The sequence below is a fragment of the Strix uralensis genome, chromosome 1 (genome assembly GCF_047716275.1).
Source record: "Strix uralensis isolate ZFMK-TIS-50842 chromosome 1, bStrUra1, whole genome shotgun sequence".
NCBI lineage: Eukaryota > Metazoa > Chordata > Aves > Strigiformes > Strigidae > Strix > Strix uralensis.
Window position 1 is genome coordinate 35,882,711 of NC_133972.1, and position 6,001 is coordinate 35,888,711.

Genomic DNA, 6,001 nt, shown 5'->3' on the forward strand with positions numbered 1-6,001 from the left:
CCGGGAGGGCGATACGTAACTGCAGGCATAGTAGTTCTTCCTGGAAACGTCCACCGGCGGGCTCCGAAGAGGAACCCCCTTGGAAGCTGGAAGGCTGCGTGGCCGTGGCTGTCAATTCCCATTGACGTCCCTAAGTAAAGATTGCCGCCAGAAGCACAAACCGGGAAAGGTATCGCTTCTGCCCTCTAACGGCGTAAGTGAATTGTGACTGGCCTCGGGAATGAGTGCTGGCCCTCAGGTCTGGTGCAGGGGCATTTTGTCCTCATCCGTACACTCGTTCTTGCAACCCGCAGCTGCGCCAGCTGCACTGTTCGTGGCTGGGACAGTCTATAAACTCCCACCGTGATAATCACGTCAATAAAATCCACTGTGGGTGTAGGACTGTGCTCAGGCCCTTCCTGCAAGGTGATACTTGAGGGAAGTTGGTATCAGTTAACTAAAGGTGAACACAAGGACACGTTTAACAGCTGCAGTGTTGCTAAGGCTCTGGAGTACCTGTTCTTCACCCTAGCTCAGTTCCTTCAGGATTGTCCCTACTTAGACAAGCTGAGGTACCAGTTGCATGTCAGATGTTGCAGTTGGGTGTAGGGGAAGGTTCTGTTTGCAACGTTGCATCCACTGTAAAATAAACAGGCACAGCAAGTGTCCTGGCAGCTTGCTGATCCCATCAGCGCTCCACCTCCCCATCGGTACCCCCACACCCGCACTGCGCTGCAGCTTTCCGTCCCTTCCAATGTGTGTCAGAGGCTACCTGGCTTCTCTCTGGTTTTCAAACTTTTTTTCTCCACGGATTATGTGGAGGAAAATCCAGCATTTAAATCTGTTGCTCTAATAGAAAAAATGTTACTGATACATCAGAGGGGTTAGTGGTCTAAACCTACGTAGGCAGACAAAACTTTTGGCAGGTGGTATTATGTCAGCCAGTGAATCAGTTGCATATAAAACTTTTCTAATGTTGACTAGTTTGCAGTCCCTTATTTCAGAGTCTTGTGAAACATATTTTGGAAATGTTTTTTTTTCTTTTCAGTCTGGAAAATATTGGTGTTCAGCTGAGAGTTAATTTAAATTTGAGAATATTAGGCAACTGTTGAACTGGATAGAGGGCCGTATCCCCACAGAGAATTCAGAAGAGGCTGCATTAAAGGAATGATACATTTATTTAATTATGCAATCCATCACATGGACAAAAGTCTTGCTAAATTATACAATATTGAATGAGGACAGGCAAAAAATTAAAAACTGAAATACTTGGTAAGTAAGCTTTTGAGTGAACAGATTGACTGTATATTGTGCAGCATCAATAATATTGTTGCTAGAAGTGTTTTCTAAAGCAGAATCACCTCATCTGTTTCTGTGGGTATTTTCTCATCAAGATTTCCTCTTGCAAGGATCAAAACCAGATGGTCTGAAATGGACTTCACATAACAAACATACTGCAGCTATTTGCTGCCATTTATTACTGTACTATTTGCTCAGTGATTAATCCTTTATTTTCACAGATGTGCAGTGAACAGCTGTAATGTCCTTGCAAATATAATTTATATGGTATTTAGAGCTTATAGGGAGAGAAAGGGAAATCTGTCAATGGTGTAATCACAGGAAGATTTGCTTGTGGAGGTCACAAAATTTTATTAAGAAATCTGTCTCCATTATAAACATACCCTCTGTTGACAGGAACTCTCAACTATTAATAATGTTCTTAGTTCCTATTGCCTGAAGGCCTCGTGTATTTGGTCATCTTTCATGAACATGTGTCTCCCAATATTATGTGATATTTTTTTCCCCTTATCCAAGATGTGTGGTAAAAACTGTATCAGAATGTAATATCTTGTTTCTCCTCAGTGACATATGAAAATCAAACCTTAGTGTTTACTTGGGCCTCATATTTGTGGGTAATAATATTCTCAGCATCATTTCAAGGGATAGATAAAAGCACAGGATTGCAGGAGTAAAAACTGACCGTGTTCTGTATTATTTTTCAAAATCCAAAAAAGAAAAAATAGGTTGCTGCTGCAATGTTGTCTTTATTCCTTTCTCACACCCTTCAATATCTCTAGACTGTCCTGACGTTAATTTGCATAGCTGTTGTTCTGTCTGTTTCGAATATGTGTTAAGAATTTCTTCTCTTGTAGTATGTTTAAACTGCTTAATGGTAATGGCTAGAGAATCAATATGCTTTGTGATCAGTGTGCCTGCTGCCTTCTTACTTAACAGATGAACCCTCTAATCTGTGTACATAGATAAGAATAGATGCAACCTTATACTTGCCTTACTGCCACTCCTTTTTCTCTCTCTTCCTGATCCCTTACCAGTAGTTTATACCCTTTCACTTTAGGAAATGGGCCTGATCTGGGCCCATCTTTCCTCCCAAAGTACATTTTTTTCCCCAAATTGTGAATACTGTATACTCACTACTGCATTAAAGTTAACATTATATTAATATTGCTCAAAAAACCTCCATAAGGCATCCTTGAAGTCCGTATACTTATGTCATGTTAGTGTATCCTTTAGGCCATCTCTAGCTGTTTTCTGTGTTTGAACCATCATCCATTTAGTAGAGAGGCTCCCAAAGATGCAGATCAACTTTGCAGTCTTACTAACTCATAAACAGTGACAGCTGAAATGTAGTGTCAAAATAATTATTGTCTTTGTACTTCAGGAAGCTACAGTGAAGTTATTGTAGAGAACAATGAAGGCATAAGAATTATGGGGGAAAAAATGGTGAAGAGAGCTTGTAGTTTTCAATTTAAAATGTAAACTTGATTAGACTTTTTAAAAATAGGTATTTGTATCAGTGATTGCCATTTTTATTTGGAGTTTAATTGCCTGTCATGGTTTGAGCCCAGAGGGCAGCTGAGCACCACACAGCCATTCGCTCACCCCTTTCCCCTTCAGGGCTGGGAAGGAGAAAATAAAGCAAAAGGCTCAAGGAATCAAGATAAGGACAGAGAGGGATGACTCATCCATTATGGTTACGGGCAAAAGGCAGATGCCTCATTAGGGGAAGAAATAAAAGAACATCACTTTAATTCAAACTCTTAGCAAGAACACTACTAAACAGACAAGAGTGGGACAGTGAGAAGCATTACCACATCTTAAAAACACCTCTTCCCACCCCTCCCTTCTTCCCGGCTCAGTTTTGTTCCCCATATCTCTATCTCCTCCCTCCAGCAGCGCAGGGGGCAGGGAATGGGGGGTGCGGTCAGTCCTGCCACTCTTTCCTCCTCAGGGGGAAGATTCCTTGCATTGTCCCCTGCTCCAGCGTGGTGTCCCTCTCACGGGAGACAGTCCTCCATGAACTTTCTCTGGGATGAGTCCTTCTCACGGGCTGCAGCTGATCCCATGCTGCTTCAATGTGGGTCACCCCTGCGTACTGAAGTCCTCCACAGGCCGCAGGTCGGCATCTGCTCCAGCGGTGACCCCCATGGGTGGCAGGGGTGGCCCTGCCGTCTCACCACAGGGTACAGGGGGGGTCTGCACCACCGCACCTCCCCCCCTTCCTTCCACTGGCCTCAGTGTTCACACAGGTGTCCTCCTCACAACTCCTCCTCACAACTCCTACCACTCCGCTCAGGTTCCCCTTCCTAAATGCATTCTCACAGAGGTGCAGACACCATTGCTAATTGTCTCGGCCTTGGCCGGAGGTGTGTCCAAATTGGAGTCAGGGGAGCTTTGAGAAGCTTCTCGCAGGGGCCACTGCTGTAGCCCCCTCCCCGGTACCAAAAACTCCCGTCACACAAACCCAGCACATTGCCAGAACATTTTAGGATCACAGCAATGAAAAAGTCCTGCTGGAATAAAGCAAACATTTTGAATGTGTGCATTAATATTAGTGTAAGTCTCAGGAGTTGGAATCACAATGTGGGCTATAGCTAGATCTTATATACATACATGTTAACAAAAAGCCTATTCCTGTCCTATAATCTCCAGAATTTTTCGCTCCCTCTCCTGCTTGTTTGTTTTGATTTGCGGAAACAGACTCTACAACTCAGAGAGAGTTATAAAGCAGGTATGTTTACTCCAGCGCCGGGGTGCAAGGGGATTTCTCCACAAAGCTTGCACGCCCCCAGCACATTTTAACAAAAACTTATAGAGTGTGGATATACATATTCACTGAATTACATAACACAAACATACATATGCATGAGTAAGGCTGGGTTAGTTTGAAAGGCTGGTGTCAGCAGTTTATGTTATCTTTGCACCTGCACATTGCCTCCTGGTGGGCGTCTTCGGGGGTCTTTTGGAGGAAGGCTTGTAGTCTTTCTCACCTTGTACTTTTCCTCCGAGCATGCACAGATTCTCTTAGCCAATTTCTTGAACAACAAGAGTGGTTTCAGCCGGTTTACTCATTCTATCTTATCTAAAAGTACCAGTGTATCAATTTCTACTGTCCATATATGGCTATCTGTTCATTACAAAGACTAAACTAGTTAAAGCACATCTGCTTTCCAAGGACAAGAAACATATTTTTGTCCTATATAGTAATTCTTGGTAAGTTTCCACAGAAAACTGCTTTGTTTTGTTGAACACAGTAGTCCTTGGTGAGCTTCCACAGAACAGTCAGGGCAAGCAGGATTATTAAGCAATATTCAGAAATCATTATAAGTTGCTATAAGTAAGTAAGTTGCAAAGTAGGTGATCATTTCCTTGTATCAGTTTTTAGTGTAACCATTATGTATTTTCAGTGGGTTCTTCATATTACATGTTTTCAGTGATCCACCTTATGGTAGAAGACTGATAAGCATTTTCACCTCAGAATTTAAGTATGCCCTTCATAATTGTTCCCTTTTGTTCCTGGAGTTAAATTATAGGCAACATCAACCAGGATCGGAATCAGATGACACCAGAACAGTGTGTGATCTTGCAGTAGAATAAGTGCTTTATTAGTAAAGTTACACTTGAAAAGGGAGATGAGCAAATCCACTGGAGCTGAATGGAGTAGAGCTGGCATAAAAGACAGATGATGACATGGATTCAGAATGGCTTTTGGAAAGTGAGACATCAGCAGAGGCTAAAACTCAGGCCAGCCTGAATTAAAATTTAATTGTAATTAAACAAGAACTGGCTAAGGGCTTGACTAAAACTTTTGAAGTAAGTGACATGCAAGAAACTTTCAGCCAAAATGAAATATTTTGCAAACCTAGAGGACAAGGAAGCTTTTTCCCCAATACTGCCTTCTTTACCACTGTGAGCTACTTTACTCTTCAATTGATTATTTACTTCTGATTCAGCAAGCAAAAAGAGGAAGGGCTGGCATGTACAGTTCCAGCCTTCCATTTACAACAGAAGCAAGAAATAATCCAGATTTATGGTCCAGGTAGGAAGCAACATGAACCATTTCCGTAAAGACGAGCGTATGTCGAGGCTTTGTTAGAACCTCGAGCTGTCTGTGGATGAGCAGCGTGAACACGGCTTCTCCGCTGGGACACCTTGCCAATGGGGCTGTGCCACCACAGCAGCTGCCCATGACCCAACGTCACGGGCTGTGGAAGAAGCAACCAGCGCTGCAGGTTGTCTAAAGCCCCGAGAGTGTGCTTCACGTAGCAAAGGGATTTGATTTCTAGGGAACCATCTCTTGCCTGTGAATCACCCCCTGGGCGCCTCATTCCTTTCTGGGAATGCTCACTCCCATGAGCACTCCGTTAGGCGTTAGGCTCGTCGTTCCTTGGTGACAACCATGGCGAACTGAGGGTAACCAGCCTCAGCCAGCGCGGGAATTGGAGCAAAACAGCTTCTCGGCCACAAAGAGAAGCTCCTGCCCCTGAAGAAGCATGGGAAGGCACAAGTGGCTGAGCTTTCTGCTGCCACGACCAGCAAGAGTGTGGGAAAGTGGGGAGGCTGCTGCTCCTGGAGAGGGCAATCTCCAGCTGCAGCTGCTGGTCACCCGTCTTCACCTGCTCTCCTGGGTTTCCAGTACAGGCAGAGCAAGTCTGGCTGTTTCGTCATCTGGAAATTTTCTGACCTAAGGAACCACCTATTTGGCCTCGGTGCTGAGCTGCCT